This window comes from Echinops telfairi, unplaced genomic scaffold (assembly GCF_000313985.2).
Source record: "Echinops telfairi isolate 266 unplaced genomic scaffold, ASM31398v2 ScPeMD7_7472;HRSCAF=8510, whole genome shotgun sequence".
Classification (NCBI taxonomy): Eukaryota; Metazoa; Chordata; class Mammalia; order Afrosoricida; family Tenrecidae; genus Echinops; species Echinops telfairi.
The window spans coordinates 4,855,388-4,872,787 of NW_022111376.1; the positions used below are offsets into that span (position 1 = coordinate 4,855,388).

At 41.9% G+C, this 17,400-nt stretch overlaps 1 non-coding gene across 1 annotated transcript; it reads right to left on the reverse strand.

Annotated features, from left to right (window-relative positions):
* Positions 1-16,173: 16,173 nt before the first annotated feature.
* Positions 16,174-16,280, reverse strand: LOC115873976. The gene has a single exon (XR_004048732.1). It is a non-coding gene; the product is annotated as a U6 spliceosomal RNA (small nuclear RNA).
* Between the last annotated feature and the right edge of the window lie 1,120 nt (positions 16,281-17,400).

Sequence of the window (17,400 nt, forward strand, 5' to 3'; positions counted from 1 at the left end):
TAAGACACTAATCTATTCTCAAGGTAGTTCTGATCCAGTGGTGGAAAAGAGCTGTGTACTAAGCACTTTATCTTCACCCTTACAGCCAGAGCGTATGGGCTATGGGCATTCCGTGGAGGGATAAATCATTTACAGATAAGGTACTAGAGAAGATTTCTCCGAGGAGGTGGCATTTGAGCTAGATATCCAAAAATAGTAGGTTTAGAAGTAGAAGGATGACAAGAAGGGCATTTCAGACAGAAAGAGTGATGTCAGCAAAACCACAAGACTGAACACCTAAATAAATACATGATTAAATAATGAAATGAAAGCATGGAGGCAATAAATCTCATGGTGTATTGAGGACTTTGTTTTAGGTAGCATAAGCAGAAAGAAAAAATCCAGTGACATTAAGTCAACTCTGAATCAGAGCACCCTTATAGGGCAGAATAGAACTGCCCCTTTGAGTTTCAGAGGTAGTAAATTGTCACAGAAGCAAAAAGTCTACTCTTGCTCTCATGGAGGAGATGCTGGGTTCAAACTGCCAAGCTTGCAGTTAAGAGCCCAATGCTACACCACCAATAATATTGGAAAGGCATTTTGGCAGCCCTTTAATGGTTGTTGTTGTTGTATGCTGAAGAATTAAGATCTTTGTTTCCCTAGAAAGTAGAGATTCACTGAAAATTTTGAGCAAGGACTTTGCAATAAAAATCATGACTTTAGGTCAATGGCAATGAAATCTGAACTGTGGCCATGTCACCAAGAATGGAGGGGAAATGGTGGATATGGATAGGTTTGAGAGATAGTAAAACCAAACCCACTGTCATTGAGTCAATTCCAACTCATAGTGATCTAGTAGGGCGGAATAGAGTTGTCCCAATGGGTTTTGAAGGCTACAATTGTTACAGAAGCAGGCTGCCTAATCATTCCCCTGTGGAGTACCTTGTAGGCTCAAACTGCCAACCTTTCCTTTAGCAACCGAACACTTCATTGACTGCATCACCAGAGCTTCTTGGAGGAGCGATTATTGAAGTGGGATTAACAGGAGGTGTACATCAATTGAGTATAGGGAACAAGGTATACAAAGTAGTCACGGATAGCATTGACCTTGAGGCTTCTAACTGATTTGACATCTAGAACAACAATGAGAGTGAGTTCAGTTTTTTGGTTTGGTCAGGAAGCATTCAGGTGGATGTGAGAGGGGTTATAGAGAGGAGATTAATGAGTTTCCATTCCAGTACAGTTAGTTTAACAATTTGAGGCGGACCTTTGGGTGACATTTGCTACCCAGTAAGCAGTTGGAGCTCCTTACAGATACTGAGGATACTACAAATATTTGAGTGACCATACCTACCTACCTGGTGCCAATCAAGTTGATTCCAACTCATAACAATTTTTTAAGACTTAGTAGAGTTGCCCCATAAGGTTTCCAAGTCTGTCAATCTTTATGGGGCCATACTCCTATATCGTTGTTCCGCTGAGCAACTGGTGTATTTGAACCACCAGTCTGTTGCTTAGTAGTAGAGTGCTTTCAACTACTGTGCCACCAGGGATCCTTTATCCAAGGCGCACAAGGAGAAAGAATTGTGGAGATACTGGCAGTGACAGTGATGGTAATAGAGTGAGTAAAGACAGTGACATTAGTGACAAGACAGTAAAATCACCATTTCCATTTATTCATACATGCATACATTCATGCAACATTGATATGACAAAGATTCTATTACACCCCACAATTCTAGTTATTAGGGAATAGCAATGAACAACACAATCAAGATCTCTGTTGGTATGGAGCTGCCATTTAAGTGGGGGAAGACAACCCATAATGACATAAAAATAAACAAACAAAGTCATTGCAGATAGATGTAAGTGCTGTGTAGAACGCAAAAACAAGGTGATGTAACTGGAAGAAACTGGGTGGCCAAGGGAGGCCTCTCTGAAATAATAACATTTGAGCTGAGACTTGAGTGGCAAGAACATGTCGGTTAGGCAAAGATTAGAGGAAAGGGAATTCTAGTCAGAAGGTAACCTAAACTTGGCATGTTTTAGGACCAGCAAGACCAAGTGTGATAAGAGCATCAGGAGGGCGTAGGATGCCTGGTGGGGCTTGATCAAGTACAATGTAGCCAAGAGGAATTACTGAAAGCTGAATGAAGGTCGAACATGATAGTAGGACAGAGGAAATTAAAAGGAGATAGAGGAAAGAACTAGGAGGCAACGGACATTTATAGAGGTCTAAATACAGGCATGTACTTTAAAAAAAATAAATACAGGCATGTACATATGGAAATATGTTTTATATAATGCTAGGAAAATAGATCTATGTACATATATTTACATGTTAAGTATTAAGGTAGCAGATGGACATTGGGCCTCTACTCAAGTGCTCCCTCAATGCAAAAACACTTTGTTCTAATAACCCGGCATTCTGTGATGCTCACCTTCCTGACATGATTGCTGAAGACAAAATGGGTGCATAAGCAAATGTGGTGAATAAAGTTGATGGTACCCGGCTAGAAAAAGATATAGCATCTGGGGTCTTAAAGGCTTGAAGTTAAACAAGCTCAGAAGCAACAAAGCCCACATGGAAGAAGCATACCAGCCTGTGTGATCATGAGGTGTCCATGGGATCAGGGATCAAGCATCAAAGACCCAAAACAAAAAATTGTATTGATGTGAATGAAGAGGAGTGTGGAGTGGAGATCCAAAGCCCATCTGTAGATAATTGGACATCCCCTCACAGAAGCCTCACAAGGAAGAGACGAGCCAGTCAGGGTACAGTATAGCACCAATGAAACATACAACTTTCCTCTAGCCTTTTAATGCTTTCCCCCCTACGCCCACTATCATGACCGCAATTCTACCTTACAAATCTGGCTACAACAGAGCATGTACATGGGTACATATAAGAGCTGGAAATGCAGGGAATCCAGGGCGGATGAGCCCCTCAGGACCAACAATGAGAGTAGCCATACCAGGATGGTAAGGGAAAGATTGGGGGAGAAAGGGGGAACCGAGCACAATGATAGACATAGAACCCCCTCCTGGGTGATGGACAACCAAAAAGTGGGTGAAGGGAGGCAGCAATAGGGGTAAGACATGAAAAAATAATAATTTATGAATTATCAAGGGTTCATTAGGAAAGGTGGGGGCGTGGGAGGGGAAAAGTGAGCTGATACCAAGGGCTGAAGTAGAAAGAAAATGTTTAGAGAATGATGATGGCAACATATGTACAAATGTGCTTGACACAATAGATGTATGTATGGATTGTAATAAGAGTTGTAAGAACCCCCAGTAAAATGACTCTTTTTTAAAAAAGGCCATCAGGATATAAAGTTGCAAAGAGCTTACAGGCTAGAGTAAAAAGGTTAGAGTTTATTCGGAGCTATGAAAACCCACAAGAAAGTTTTTAAATAGATGATTATGTAATATAAGGTTTTTTGTTTTAAAATTAGTTATAGTGAAATCTTGCCTTCATATATTAAGAGAACAAAAGTGGGAAAAGTCTGAGAGAGTTAGCTGAACTCGGACTGGGCTAACATCAACACTCTTCAGTTGTACTACCTTGATTTTTAACTCTATTTTTCCCCTGATACCGCCAAATAGAGCCAAGGGATGATCAATAATCCAAATTCTTCTTGAATCACTTGACCTTCTGCTAATAAAGGACAAAAGAATCGAAAGCGTATGAGCTCGTCAAGGCTAGTCTCTGTCCTTGGATAAGTAGACATGATCTTATTATTAAGTTGCCAGGAAGGAGGAAACAGGTGTCCTTGTGTGACCATGTCTACCACTGGACTGTGTGCTCAAGCTCCTTAAGATCAGAGACTCTGAAAGCCCATTAGTAGGCCACTGGAGATCCCCTTGCAGAGGGGTCTCGGGGAGGAGATGAGCCAGTCAGGGTGCGATGTAACAATGATGAGAAATACAACCTTCCTCTAGTTCCTAAAGGTTTCCTCCCCGCTCCCACTACCATGACTCGAATTCTATCTTGCAAGACTGGCTAGACCAGAGGAGGTACACTGGTACAGATGGGAACTGAAAATACAGGGAATCCAGGATGGATGAGCCCTACAGGACCAGTGGTGTGAGTGGCAAAACAGGGAGGGTAAAGGGAGAATGGGTAGGAAAGAGGGAACCGATTACATGGAACTGTGTGTGACCTCCTCCCTGGGGGACAGACAACCGAAGGGTGGGTGAAGGGAGAGGTCGGACAGGGCAAGATATGACAAAATACCCATTTATTAACTATCAAGGGCTCATGTGGGAGAGGGGAGCGGGGAGGGAGGGGAAAAATGAGGACCTAATGTCGGGGGTTTAAATGGAGAGAAAATGTTTTGAGAAATGATGTACAAATACGCTTTACACAATTGATGTGTGTATGGATTGGGATAACAGTTGTATGAGCCCCTAATAAAATGTTTAAAAAATTAAAAAAAAAAAAACTAAAAAAAAAAAATAATAAATAAATAAATAAAAATAAAAACCTCAAAAAACAAAAAACAAAACAACAACAAAAAAAAAAGATCAGAGACTCTGACTGGTTTGCCTTTAAATGTCCACTATCTAGCTTAGAGGCTGGCACACAAGAGACACCCAATAAATGCTTGTGAAATGAATACTAGATAAACTATAGATTGAAGAACCTGAAACAGACAGGTATCAGTGACTATGGGCACTCCCTTTACACAGTGTTGAATGGGAATTACCTTCTTAGCCAATGACTACATATCCCAGTTACCTCCTACACCTACATGGGCTCATGTTCTTAGTATTTTTTTCAATGGAATGTGAATGAAAGTGAATTATGTCACTCCCAGGTCAAAATGCTTAGCATTGGGGATGGCATCATCTACATTTTTCTTCCTCTTCCATGGTGGCCTCAGAAGCCAAGCATTTAAGAGATGACAACCAGAAATTCAAGGATCTTAGAATTTCTGAGTCACCACTGAAGCATGCCCACCCTGGAGATTCATTTTACTAGGATTGTTTGCATGGCACTTTGAGTGAGTGGAAAATAACTTTTATCATCTTAAACTATTGAGATGTGAGGGTTAATTTGCTGCTACAATATGACCTGGTCTACACCAAATAACATTCATAGAACTGAACAGCAAAGCTCATGGAGACTCTCAATCATACATAACCCTGGGGAGCAAAAAGATTGTCATTTCTCCAGTTGGGAAACAGAACCTTGGCCCAAATGAAGTCAATTATTTTTGAAGAGCTGTAGAGACCCATGCTCTGTTTTTCTAGCACTGTGTTAGTCTGGGTAGACTAGAGAAACAAATTCAGAGATATTAATATGTGTGCGAGAGAGCTTTATATCAAAGAGCAAGTGAATATCAAGAACACATCCCAGCCCAGTCCAGATCAAGTCCATAAATCCAATATTAGCCCATATGTCTGATAGTAGTCCATAAATTCCTCTTTAGACTCACATCGCACAAGCAATGATGCTGAATGCAGAAATATCACAGGCTGGTAGGTGGAAAGTCTTGTGGAAGCATCTCAGCGCTAGCACAGCTCTCCATGCAGCTCCAGGGCTCTGGCTGCTATCAGTATAGCTTCATGTGGCTTGTCCACAGAATGTGGAACAGAGAGAGTGTGTGTCCCACCTCCAGGGAGGAAGACAGGAGTTCCCATAATCCTCAGGAGAAGGCCACGCCCACAAGGGGGGATCAGGCTGTGACCTAATAGACACGCTTGACTCCACTTCTTCACACAAGTTGACAGGAGATTATGTAACTGCCACAAGCACCCAAGAAACCAGGCCAGAGACTACTGAAATTTCTCTAAGGAGAATGGGAAATGAATCTTTTCACAGTAGGAATAAGTGTGTGGTTTATAAATTGCTGCCAAGAAAATGTGTCTGTTGGGTCCTGGTTATAGGCACCATTCGAGATTTGATTTTGGCTTTTTCCTTTACATTCCTATTAATTAAGAGAAATCTGGAGCATTTGCATAGCAGAACATTTGATTCTATTCTTTATAAGCATACATTTTATGTAGCCAAGGGCATATGTGCACTTAACATGAGCTCTATTAAGTTCCAATAACCAAATGAAATTGAATATGCCGCAAATATGTTAGATTGTCATTTTTTTCAGTTGATCGGGTTGCATTCTATAAAGCTACATACAGGAAACCCATTGGTCCTTGGAACTTATTCATTGTTTTGAAGCAATCATACAACTATATCAATGGTTAAATATAAAACAAAAAAATATCATCCCCATAGTCAAGTTTTTTCTTGTCTTCGCTTTGTCGTCTTCGTCTTCTTTTTGTTGTTTTGTTGGATTGGATTTTTGTGTTTGTTTTCGTGGTGCCTCCCATCCCACCCCCAAGAAACATGGGATTTATGAAGGACTTTTCTATACTCTCGTTGGATTTTTTTCATGGCTTTCAGATATAGGGGGGGGGGGAATTGCTCATTGGATTAATATGGTTCTAACACCATGTTAGATAAGACTTGAAATGAGACTTGAAAATGAGGAAGACCTAGAATGAGCTGCATGGACATAGTGTCTGCAGTAATGGACCCAAAGACACTAGCCCTTTGAGGGTGGCACAGTAGCAGGCAGGGTACTGTTCAGTTGCACCACATAGGGTTCCTGTGAGTAAAACCAGTCCAACGGCGCCAAACCACAAAAGAGCCCTTTGTTCAGTTCAAAGGCCTGCCTATTGCTCTATATACAGGTTCTGCGTGAGCACATTTTTTTAATATGAAACTTAATATCTCTGACCAACATCATAATCATTGATGGAGGAAGTGGTGGTGACCCATTTGACCTATGGGAGGGCCTCAAACAATTGACTGAGCGCAGGGGCACATTCGTGAGGAATAAATGAGTGTTTCTCTGCTACAAAGGTACTACTAAGTCTATCATCCACTCAGGCCCACTTGATACCCTGGCCCTTGGGGATGTGGACAAAACAGAAAGAGAGTTAGCTGAGCCATCTCACAGGCAGAAGGAGCATGCAGAAAGATGTCACACACCTTCCTGAGGACAGAGGCCGAGACCCTTATTTTCGTGCCTATGTTCCTGTCTTTCCAGAAATATCTCATCTCATCTGATTCAGTCTGGTCTACTTTACTCTTATATCACTTAATAATTGTTTCCTGCATAGGATAATCGAACAAGAGTCCTAAATGTCCACTCTGCACAAGGGCGTGGCTAAGTGTGTCCTTCAAGGGATATGGACAGAGCTTGGGGTCCAGGGACCAGGCTGCCTTCAAGCTGCTCCCAATCTATGCGAGAAGAAGAAATATATAAAACCAACTACAAAGCCATTGGAGACAGGGCAGGATGTCACGGGTCCATCGGAAGGCAAACTTATTCAAGATAGATACTCAGGAAAAGTCTCACAGAAGAGAGGTGTTAGATCAGAGGAGGGGTTTATCAGACAGACAAGAGGTAGCAGTGGCAATTAAACAAGAGAGAGAGTACTAAGAAGACTTCAAGAATGGAAAGACATTGGCAGGTAAGAGGATTCGAAATTGTCCAGGAAGGCCAAAAAGAGACAATGAAAGATGAAGAAGGGAGCACACTGTGGAGTACCTTATACTCCAGCATCAGGATGGTGAGCTTTATTCAGTAGGCAGTGGAAAAACAGCGAAAGATGTTAAGTAGGTGGGGGGATCTTTTTCAGAACCATACACCTTATAAACAAGTAAAGGAGATCCAAGCGTAATTCAACACGATTGCCTTTGAAGGCTGATACTTAACCCCATTCCTTCTTATCATGTCCTTTCAATCTTGCTTCAGTCTGGCTTCTGACTCTAGGTGGAATCTTCTACGTATGATCTCCTGGTATTCGCAAATGATCTTCTTGGTTTCAGATTCTCAGCTTTCTCATAAGCTCCGTGTTTTGGACTTGCCTCTCTAGTTCAGTATGGGGATCTTGGACAATTCAAAATAGGCCCATTGACCCAACCACAACAACTACCGCCACCACACGCACACACAAACACACACTGGCTCCACTTGGAGATTTCAGGATACAAGACGGTCAAGGTGCTATTGTCATGTGCTGTCGGGACAATTCTGACTCATAGCAACCCTACGTACAACAGAAAGAAACAGTGCCAGGTCTTGGGCCATCCTCACCATGGGTGGTTATATTTGAGCCTATTGTTGCAGTCACTGTATCAGTCATGTCCTTGACCGTCTTCTTTTTTGCTGGCCATGGTCGTAACCAAGCATGATGTCCTTCTCTAGTAACTGGTCTCACCTGATAACATAGCCAAAGAACATGTGGGAAAGTCACACCATCCTTGCCTCTAAGGAGGATTCTGGTTGCACTTTGTCCAAGGCAGGTTCATTTGTTCTTCTGGAAGTCCATGGTACTTTCATTATTCTTTGCCAAAACCATAATTTTTAGGCATCAGTTCTTCCATATTCATTGTCTAGTTTTCATATACATATGAGGTGACTGAAAATACCTTGCCGTGGGTCAGGTATACTTTAGTCCTCAGGGACGTCTTTGCTCTTTAATACTTTAAAGAGGTCTTGTGCAGCAGACTTGCCTAATGCAATACATCATTCGATTTCTTGACTGCTGCTTCCATGAACATTGATTGTGGATCCAAGTAAAATGAAATCCTTGACAGTGTTTATCTTTTCTCCATTTAGAAGGTCAAGATAGTAAACCTGAAATATGACTTCCTAGAGTTTGTGCGTAGATGAAGGGGACCTTTTTGACAACTACGTAATGCCAAAATGATGTACCATGGTTCCAGGTAATGAATTTAGAACACCTCTAGGTAACTCTGAAGGTAGTAGTCACACATTAGGAACAGAGGGGTCAGGAACACGCCACCAGGACTCTTCAGAGCCAGGGTCAGTAACCTGGACCTTGGACTTTCTGCTCGAGGTGATAGAGGGGAGGCTCGGCACTCCGGGGAGCCGCACAAACAGAACTTTGGTCTGATGGGAGCATTCACCTCATCAGGGGAGAAGGAGGAGGTTGTATGAGGTGTGGGAGACCAGCAAGGACAGTGGGGGCAAGAGTCCCAGGGAGCAGTGAAGAATGGGGGTGTGGTCTGGCATGCTCTTGTATGAACACATTCCTTCTGCATGCATGCCGGAAGCCCAGGCCAGGAAGGAAGCAAAGGAGCTGCTCTTTCCCATGTGGCATGTGGATTTTTGTGGATGATTTGCTGGGATTCTTCCGAAAGCGAGGGATTACTCAAATGCCTCACGGAAGCCTCTTGGAAGGGATCTGATACTGCAATCTGTTTTCCGAAGTCGACTCTTCCAATGTGTACACGGCAGTGATTTGTTATGGTTTCAAAGACAGGGTCTCCTCAAATTGTAGACTTGGAAGCAGGACATATCTGTGACGAACCGGTCCCTAAAATTAGTCTAGCTCATTCTCCTCATTTTAGAGATGGCTAGACTGGGACTGAACTGGTATTCTCTGCCAATATTCATCATTGCGCAGTATGCTGAAGAGACAGAAAAGCGAATACATTTATTTCTTTGTAACAAACTGCTGGTTGCAAGCAAAAAGGTTTTGTTTCTAGACTTTTTCTTTAAAAAGTCTTTCCAATTTAAAAAAATGGTGTCTTGGGGGAGGGAGGAGCAGGGAGGGAGGGAGAAAATGAGCTGACAACAAGGGCTCAAGTGGAAAGCGGGTGTTGTGAGAATGATGAAGTCAACATATGTACTCATGTGCTGGACACAAATGACATATGTATGGATTGTGATGAGTTGTATGAGCCCCTAATAAAATGATTATTTAATTTAAAAATCACACTCAAAAAAAGAGAAAAAAATGATGTCTTAACATCCACTATAGTATCTTCTTTCACCTTATTTTAAAATATCTTAACAGTTCTATTGAGACATAATCCTTACATCATACAATTCAATATTTCAATCACATCAAGAAGATTTGTACAATCATTACCACAATAAATTCTAGAACATTTTCTTCAATCTTTTACTCATCAATTTAACCTCCCCATTTCTCCCCAACCTCTCGGGCCACACTCCCAAGAAACCATTCATCCAGTTATTGTCTCTATAGATTTCCCTATCATGGATTTCATAGACAGAAAAACAGACAAACAACGAACAACGATGACGACAGCAACAGCAATAAAGACTACCAGAGTTTCCATTGTGAGCACCTCGCTTGCCGAAGGCTAAGGTGACAGTAGAAGCCTTAAGTCCATTTGCAGGCGCCCATACCGATGAAGCCTCCAGTGAGTTCCCTCGGAGCATAGCCACGGGACGGGAAGGCCCTTGTTATCAGACAGAGAGTTTCTACAGTGGATTGGAGTAGATATTAGTTAGGTTAAAATGTAATATCTTATTTCATTTCCCCTGTGACCCATTGAAAAGATGCTTCCGTTTTTTTAAAAAAAGTGTGGACTAAGCCTTGAGGGAATCCCCTCTGACCATAGACCAGGGATGTGACTCGCCTTGTTATCATGCAGAGGACATTGAAAAGTGGATTGTTGCAGGTATAGTTAGGTTAAGATTTAACACCTAGATTTAACACTTTTGTTTGTTTAAACCAGTGGTTCTCAACCTTCCTAATGCCACGACCCTTTCATACAGTTCCTCATGTTGTGGTGACCCCCCCCCAACCATAAAATTATTTTCGTTGCTACTCCATAACTGTAATTTTGCTACTGTTATAAATCAGGCGACCCCTGTGAAAGGGTCGTTCGTCCCCAAAGGGGTCGCGACCCACTGGTTGAGAACCGCTGTTTTAAACAAACAAAAGCTTTTGTTTGTTCTATTACTGTCTAGCAAATCTCCTACAGCACAACCATACAATCCTCGCCTTATCTTGGCCACTGTCTTAAGCACAGAAAGCGTAGGGAACCATTAGGCTAAAAAGGAAGTCCAGCATTTGTCTCATGGGTCATGTGTTTAGATCTGCACGGTGCTCTGAATACAGTATGGATACTGAAGTGCATTGCTGGTAAGCAAGGAAGCACTTCTGTGGAGACCAGATCCACCTTTCTGAACTTGGATATCTGTCGGATGGGCCTCCTGTAAGTACTTGCAGATGCGTGGGTGCTTTTTCCTCTCTAGAACAAAGCAGCCCCTAGATCAGTTGGTGAAGAATATTGAAATTACTGTGGACAGCCAAAAGGACAGATCAGTCTTTCTTAGAAGATGTACAGCCAGGGATGCTCCTTGGAGGCACAGATGGGGAGACTTCGTCTCATGTGTTTTGGATATACGTCAAGAGAGACCAGTCCCTGCAGAAAGACATCATGCTTGCAAAGTAGAGGAGCATCAAACAAAGATGGGAAGATGGGTGGACACAGTGGCTGCGACCATGGCCTCAAACACAGGATGGCGCAGAACAGGGCGCTGTTTTTTTTCTGTTGTGCACAGGGCTCCATGGTTAGTCACGTTTCTCGATAATTACAGCGAACCAGAGTAACAAATCTATAGGATGGCAGGAAATTATAGAATAAAACTCAAATTTCTCAGAATGGCCAAGCCTGCAGGGCCTATAGAAACAAGGCAACCCCACAGATGATCATCCTGCTAGGCTCTATGATCTGGGAACTCTAGGCACTCTGACAGATCACTTTCCCCCAACTAACAGACAGTTCCATTAAAAAACACGCTTGCTTGAGCGTACCTTGCTCTCTTAAATCATAGACTCTATGAGAACAAATGGTCAACTTTAACCCAAAGACAACGATGAGAACACAAGAAAGGGCAAGTAAGCTATATAAATGGAAACAAAAAATAGAATATAAATAATGAGAAGACCAACACCTTGTGAAAAATGTAATCATTTTCACAGGGCAATTTGTATAAAAAATGTTAAATTGTAACCCAATTGACTGCAAATTTCCACCTAACACACTAAAATAAAATTTAAAAAAGAAAACCAGCAATACTTTAATTCCGAGCCTGAGTTCCTGAGGTCAGATTCTGCACACTCACCCACAGTTAATTAATTATTTTTAAATTACAGTTATGTGTTCATATGCAAAATTGATGTACTAATCCTACTTATTTACAGGACTACGATGTTGAGCAAATGAGAGAATAAGTGGCGAGGATTTAGTAACACATGGGACACATAGTAGATATTCATGACACATCAGCTATTATTGAACTACAAAAAAGATATTGAATATAATTTCCCCAAAATTCCATTTTACTTTAGTTTATTAAAGCTATCTGAGATTTGTGGAAGCATATAGAACACTGTTTCATCTCAATGTTTTTGTTATATTTATGCCACTTAATGGGTACTTATTAAAATGTCTACTTAAATTAGAATATGTATATTATATGCGTGTATATATCTATACATATATTTTTGTGGCACATGTGCCTTCTAACACTTCACTTCAGAGGTTGATACTAAGACTTACAACAAAAAGAATTCTTACTAGGATTCTTATTCAGACATTGACACATAAGGGCTTACTCCAAACAAAGTGTGCTTGAACATGTGTTTGTGATCAGTGAATAGCTGTAGAAAACTTCTTTCAGTAATACACTTGTCAACGTCTTGTCACACACACAGATCAAACCAAACTCACTGCTTTCTGGTCGATGCTGACTCATAGTGGCCCTATAGGACAGACTAGAACTGCCCCTGTGGGTTTCTGAGACTGTAACTGTGTATGGAAGTAGAAAGCCCCATCTTTCTCCCAAATAGCAGCTCTTGGTTTTTCATTGGTGACCTTGCAGATCACAGCCCAAGGCTTAACCACTACACCACTAGGGCTCCCTCTAGTCTTGTTAAGGCACCTTAAGAAAAAGGAAAGGAAAGGAAAGAAAGGTTCAATCAAAACAGGAGAGGTCAGCTTGGGAGGTTGGGGTTATTGTTTTTGATATTCCAAAGGGTTTGTCCTGGTAGTTTTTCTCAAAGGATACAAGAGAACCATGGGGGCTTCTTAGGAAGAAATTTTAAGAAAATTGAAAATTGTACTGGTGCGAAAAAAGCCCAGAAATTTGCACCAGCATATTTTTCTCCCATCATGACAATGTGCCTGCTCATTCTATGAGGGTAGCGAGGGCGGTGTTAAGAGAATGTGGCTGGATGGGGTACATCTATATAGAGTCCCCATATGGCCCCTGAGGCTTCTTTTTCCTGGCTCCACTCAAAGAGCATGACAAAGGAGCACAGTTTGCATCCCTGGAGGATGTCAAAACACGATGTAAATTGAGGAGTGCAGATTTCTTTGTGGGAAGGATTAAAGAGATGGAAACATCTGTCAAGAAGACATGGCTTCCCAATTTGCTGTTTTTGGTTTCATACAGGTGTCCATGGCTTTGGAGCAGCGCTTTCTGACGTAACCGTGCACATTTGAGCAGTAAGGGCTTGAGGAACACAGAGCCTCCCATCCTTACTCTTAGGACCATCGGTTTGGGCCAGGACATATCTTGAAGATGGAGTCTGATGTTTGTTTTGATCAATAGGATATTCTTGGTATTTTCTTCTCAGATATAATGGCCACAGATATGGAGGCAGCAGACAAAACAAAAAGCAAGCTTCACAGAGAGGAGCTTTCATCTGTCAGAAAAAGTCACGACATGTTTGTGTCGTGACAAATGATTCATCAGGAACCCTGAGTCCCAACAATTTCCCCTGTGTTGAGACTACCTCCATTCTGACAAAAGATATAGGACTTGTGACAAACGTGGGAAAAGAGACATGGAATATAAAGATTCCCATTGACAGCAAGTCAATTCTAATTCATAGTGACCCTGTAGGACAGAGGTGCCGTGTAGGGTTCCCTTTCCAAAGCTGTAAATCGTTATGGAAGCAGGCTGCCGCATCCATCTCCCATAAGTGATTGGTGGTTTTGCCAGCTCAGCTTCGGGATGTAGTGGCAGTGCATAAAAATGACATGCAAGCCTATGGTGCCAACAGATAACACACACACACATACAAATTAAAATAAAAATGATATTTAGTATGAATGTAACTTAGCCGCTGCGTTGGTTTTCTATTGCTACTGGCTTAAAGCAATGCAAATCTTATAGTTCTAGATGCCAGAGTTCTGAAGTGGTCTTCAGTGGGCTGAAATCATGGGGTTATAGGACTATATTCCTTCTGGAGACTCCAGGGGAGACGCCTTTTCCTTTCCCATTTTTTCCATATCATTTGAATTATGGTCCCCATTCTCTGCCTTCAAAGCCAGCAATGGCAGTTGAATCCTTATATCACGTCATTCAAATACTGACTTGCCTACCTCCTTCTACATTAGAAGTTCGTTGTGGGGACATTGGATCCACTTGAAAAATCCAGGATAGTCTCTCCATCTCAAGGTCATTTAATTAGACAATTTAATTCTACCTGTGTGTTAGTCTGCGTAGACTAGAGAAACAAATTCATGGATACTCATATGTGTATAAGAAAGAGGTTTATAGATATGACAAAATACCAATTTATAAACTATCAAGGGCTCATGAGGGAGGGGAGAGCAGGGAGGGAGGGGAAAAATGAGGACCTAATGCCAGGGGTTTAAGTGGAGAGAAAATGTTTTGAGAATGATGTACAAATGCGCTTTACACAATTGATGTGTGTATGGATTGCGATAACAGTTGTATGAGCCCCTAATAAAATGTTTAAAATAAAAAAATAAAACAAAGTGTTAAAAAAAAAGAAAGAGGCTTATATACAAGAGCATTTGAATACTGAGAAAACATCCCAGCCCAGTCCAAATCAAGTCCATAAGTCTGATATTAGCCCATATGTCCGATACCAGTCTATAAAGTCCTCTTCTGACTCAGAAAGCACATGCAATGATGCCGAATGCAGGAAGATCTCAGGCCAGTGGGTGGGAAGTCTTGTGGATCCAGAAGCAACAGAAGCATCTCAGTGCTGGCAGGGGTCTTCATGTGGCTGCTCCAGCCCCCAGGGTTCTGGCTGCATCAGGGTAGGTCCTTGTGACTTCTCCTCAGAAATGTCTCACAGGGAGTGAGCTGAGAAAGAGGGTGTCTCCCCCTCCAAGGAGGAAATACAGGAATTCCCAGAATCCTCAGGGGAAGACCATGCCGACACAGAGGCTCATTGACTATACCAGGATTGACAGGCTAGACTCCACCCCTTCACTCATAATCCTCTCAAATTGACAACAGATTATATAACTACCAGAAGCTGAAATCTTAATTTTCCTTTGCTATGTAATGTAATATAGTCACAGATTCCAGGGTATAAGAAGGACATGAGCATCTTTGAAAGGGGGGCATTATTCTACCTACCATAGTCCCTAAGTGGATAGGGATGAACGTGGGTGTTATTTTCATGTCAGAGTTGAAGTGAAAGGTCAGCTTTAGTCATAGCTGACTGTTGTGCAGCAGCTGACCTTGACTATGTAGGAGGCAGTTGACTATGGGGCCGAATCCTCTGTGACAACCACCATGATGTTTTCCTCCTTTACCAGTCAATCAACATCCCTGTTTAAGGACCTACTGCTTACAAAATATTATGGAGGGTACAGTAGGGAACTGCTTGTTAGAGTGAAAGGGTCCTACATTAAAAACAACACCCATCCCACCCCCACCTTATTGTGAACACTTCCAACATGTACAGAAGCCCAGAGAATAATGGAACGTGCCTGCAGGTACTCATCACCCACCTTCAACAGTGGTCAACTTCCGTGCAAACTTGTTGCATTTCTAGCCCTACCTTCCTTTTCGTTCCTTGGCTCCTCAGTCTTGAGTCATTCTGAAGCCAATCCTAGGCATCATATCATTTGTAAATCTTTCCGTTTACTTTGTTCACAGATATGCCATTGGCTTCGCTTTGCCACCAATTCATTTACTTGTAAAATGAGGACTTTGGATTCGATAAGTCTAAAATTGCCACAAGTTCTTGTTTCTGTAAGTCCTGGGTTATTTTTTTCCAGGTTTGTAATATGATTTTCTTCAAAACCACAAACCAAACTCACTGTATCAAGTCAATTCTGACTCATACCCAACCCTATAGGACAGGGTAGAACTACTCTTGTGGGTTTCTGAGACTGTCACTCTTCAGGAGAGTGCAAAGCCCCCTCTTTCTCCCATGGAGTGGCCAGTGGTTTCGAATTACTGACCTTGCATTTAGAAGCCTATTGTGTAATGGCCAGGCCACCAAGACCCATAAGTAAGCAAGACCCATAAAGTAAGCAAAAAAGAGTTGCCAGAAATGTGTGTCTTGTAGCAAATCACTGAAGTTACACAATGAGATGCATCTTCCCCTCTTTTTTTTTTTAATATGGAACGCTTCATGAATTCGCGTGTCATCCTTGCGCAGGGGCCATGCTAATCTTCTCTGTATCGTTCCAATTTTAGTATATGTGCCGCCAAAGCAAGCACCCCCTCTTTGTTTTGAGGCAACTTGCAGAAAAATGAGTTGAGCACATTAAGTCATATAGTACAGTAACTGCAATTCGGATCACTCTGTCTCCATGTGGCAAAGGGAAAAATAATTCCTATGGTGGCATGAACAATCAAACATTTTAAGGAAAAGTTTTAAGTGGCTTAAATTATTTGAATGCAAAAATTATACTTGAGAAGGAATGGAGCAAGGCAAAGACTTCTGAACCAGCCTTAATTATCTGAATGTCACATCATTTATCCAGAAATCTTAAATTTAGCCCCCCAAACTTTCAAGAATTAGAAAGGAAAGAAAAAAACATTTCCCCCACCCCTGCCACTTTTCAAAATCAAGTTTCTACCATCGTTGAAAATGGATGCAGCAGAATTCACGCATCAAGATGTACATACCTTCCCTTCTAGATGTTCTCTGAGGCTACGAGTATCCCAATTATGTACGCAGACCCCACAAGCAGGCTTAGCTTCCTAGGCTATGGGACCAGTCCAAAGGCCAAGGAAAGTCTTCCGGGGAACCAGTAAGAAGAAGCTTATACAAAAGACTGCATGGCAGGTCTAAAAATTTCCAGCTGAGAGCTGGACATAAAGAAAAGCTAGTGATTCTCTCCTACAACTTCTCCGTCAATTGGTTGTACTGTGGTGGCTTGTGTGTTGCTGTGATACTGGAAGTTCTGTCACTGATCCCCAAAGTGACCAGGTTTCAGTGGAGCTTTCAGGATAAGAACAGACAACGAAGAAGGACTCGGCTTCCCATTTTGGAGGGAGGAGCTGCTTTGCTTATACAGAGCTAAGCACAATTACTTTGAAACATTGTCACCTATTGAAGGCCTAAAGAATGGAAGCAGAACATTGTCAGAGATAGTGCTGGAGGATGGGACCCTCAAGTCTGAGGGCACTTGAAATGGGACTGAAGAGCTGTTGACTTCTTGGAGTGGACCATGGTGATGTGACTCGGGTCAAGACTGTGAGAGTGGAGGCTTGGGAATCATCATTTGCTGATAAGGTACGACTCAAGGTAAAGAGAAACAGCTACAAAAATCTTTTAATGTTTGGATCTTGGAAGGGGTGAAGTATGAATTAAGGAAAATTAGAAATTGACAAA